At 48.6% G+C, this 2,894-nt stretch overlaps 1 pseudogene; it reads right to left on the reverse strand.

Annotated features, from left to right (window-relative positions):
- Positions 1-229: 229 nt before the first annotated feature.
- On the reverse strand, positions 230-926 carry LOC101840774 (annotated as a pseudogene).
- Between the last annotated feature and the right edge of the window lie 1,968 nt (positions 927-2,894).

The following is a 2,894-nucleotide window of genomic DNA, read 5'->3' on the forward strand; positions in this document are numbered from 1 at the left end:
AAAGGCCACATGAAGCCTGGGATCTAGGCCACAGCCTGTGGCCTTGTTGGTTTCCAGGGGCCATACTGTTACCAGAGCCATCCTTTGTGGGGGGAGGGGGTTACCAAAATTCTTTATTTGAAGAAATGGTACAAATTAAAGAACTTAAGCAGGAAAGGTAACAGCAGCCTGATATGCATGCACTGTCTCAGTGACCAGTGACGTCACTGGTGGCTTCGGGGAAGTCAGCTTAGCTCTCACTGTGTCCCAGGGGTTGCTCATCAAAGAGATATTCTGCCGTGCCAGCTTCAGAGGCTCCCATCTTGAGCAAGTTGGTGACATGGTCACCCAGTTCTCTGATGGATTTCACCTGCTCATTCAGGTACTGCGTCTCAATGAAGTCACACAAGTAGGGGTCATTTTTGTCAGTAACCAGTTTGTTCAGTTCCAGTAGTGACTGATCCACACTCTTTTCCAAGTGCAGTGCACACTCCATCGCGTTCAGCCAGCTCTCCCAGTCATTACTCTCTGGTTTCTCGATATCCTACAGGAAGATCCGGCCACCTCGTTGGTTCTGCAGCGTGCTCCCTCTCCTCATGAGATTGGTGGAGAAAGTATTTGGCAAAGTTCCTCAGAGACACATCATGCCGGTTGAAGTAGCAAGACATAGACAGATAGACGTAGGAGCTGAACAGTTCCAGGTTGATCTGACCGTTGATGGAAGCCTCTGAGTCCTGGCGGTAGGTCTGGCGCACTTGCTAGGGAGACGCGGTCATCAGGGCGGTGGTGGTCATGGTGGCGACGCTGGAGCGGCAGAGCGATGAGGTTACAAAGGATTCTGTCCTAGAGCATCTGGCTGGGGTCGGAGGGGTCGAGCGCCGGGTTCCGTTTAAGTACTGTTGAAGCAGGAAACCGCGGTGACTCTGGTAAGAACCAGAGCCATCCATCCTTATCTGAGTTCCCGGGGTTATCACTTGGAGCTAGGATACTGACTAAGCCAAGCTGCTGCCTGAGGCCGTGTCTGGATCCATGGCCCAGCTGCAGGTGGGGTCTGTGTTCAAGTCTGTGGCCCAGGTTGCCACCAGGGCCAATAAATACAGAGGCCCGGGATCTGGGCTAGAACCTGAAACTTGGTTAGAGTCTGAGGACCCCACCACAGCAAGAGCCATACAGATATGGGTGGACTTCCGCACTGCCACCCAGGGCCATGGTTGTCATCTGGGTCTGTGGCCCCATAGTAGCCATGGTCTGGATTTATGTATGTGAGTCCTGTTGCCACTGAGGTCCACGAAGATGCCAAGGGTCAGGTCAGTCACCTGAGTCCAGTGTCTGAGGGTCAGGATTCATGCAGATCTGAGTGTTCTGCACTGTTTCTCAATGTCATGGTGACATCCAGGTCAGAGCTGCAGGGTATGGGCCATGTCTGGGCCCATGGCCCTACAGCAGCCAGGGGCTGTGCTGATGTGTGATGCATCTGCTACCATCGAAGGCCATTCAGACGCCCAAGATCAAGGACCGTGTTGGTGTCCCAGGGCCATACTAACACTGGGGCAGGAGTGGCATTCAGACCCAGCCACTGTCAAGGACCATGTTGGGGTCCATGGCTCTTCTGTGTCTGGGGTCTGTCCTGAATTGCCACCAAAGGTCACATAGAGGCCCAAGGTTAGGGCCACGACCATTCCCGTCTGAGTGGCCAGTCCCTCCACCCAGGGCCAGGATGTTGACCAGGCCCAAGCTGTCTAGGTCTGTGGTCCAGCTACAGCTGGGGTCTGTGTGGATGTCTGTGGCCTGTGTCACCTCGGGAGGCCCTAGGAACAATGCAAGATGAAATCAAAGAGCAATGGTAAGCCAGCCATGCTGAGCTGGCCACACCCTACGCCGGCCTGTTTGTGTTCTCTATAGATGGAGGTGTCAGTAGTTTGGTATTACTGTCATGTTTCAATAGGATTAGGGTTTTTACATTACATTGAAACCTGTTTTGTGAGTTAATCTCTCAGTATGAAGTCTGGCAGGGAGGTAAACTGTGAGTCTGATTTTTACATATGAAATGGACTGACCAGGCAGCCGCAGCTATAGGGGGAGGGGCTGGATGCTTGCTGTTGTTAGACCAATTGAAGCAGTTAATTGTAGTTAGCCATCAACGTTACCAGAGATCTGAGGAGGATAAATTAGAACAGGAAGTATAATCCAAACAGCCTCGGTATCAATTAAAATAACAGAGAAATGCTGCCAGCACATGGCATTTCTTTTTATAACCAGAAGCCTTCTCATTAAACATTTTCAATGCCATATTCAGCAGTTCTCCGAAGAATTTGAGGACCATCTATAAAGTATACATGATTTTCTTTTTTATTTAATTTTTTTCATTTTACATACCAACTGCAGTTCCCCCTCCCTCCTACCCCAACACCATCCACTTCTCAGAGCAAGGTAAGGCAATACTGTATAGATTCTATTCTATATTTATAGAAGTTCTGAATTATCTGAAAATCATTTCAAAAGTTGCGGTTACAAATTTAAGGAAACAGACATTCTATAAAGAATGTACATATAGTCACACAAAAGAATATTTTATTTTGCTCTAGTTATTCTCAATAGGGGAAGAGTGAAAAAAAAAGCGCCCAGGCAACCCATTGGTTCATTAGCTAGACAAGCCTGACCCCTAGCGGTACATTAAAGAAAAACCAGAGCAAGGATTCCCTATGCCTAGTGAGAAGCTTTAGTTTTCTGATAATGGGCCCTATTACCTGAGAATGTCCTCAGTGCTGACAAGAAACATCACTCATATTATATTAAAACAACAAATAACTGCGATTGTGCACATGAATCCCATGAACCAACTTCCTTAGGAAAGTAAGGAAGCCTGGGAAGAATTCAAACGCTTAGGTCTCTGTCTCCATCCAAGGAACCCTGTG

The sequence above is a fragment of the Mesocricetus auratus genome, unplaced genomic scaffold (genome assembly GCF_017639785.1).
Source record: "Mesocricetus auratus isolate SY011 unplaced genomic scaffold, BCM_Maur_2.0 Super-Scaffold_100003, whole genome shotgun sequence".
Taxonomy (NCBI): domain Eukaryota; kingdom Metazoa; phylum Chordata; class Mammalia; order Rodentia; family Cricetidae; genus Mesocricetus; species Mesocricetus auratus.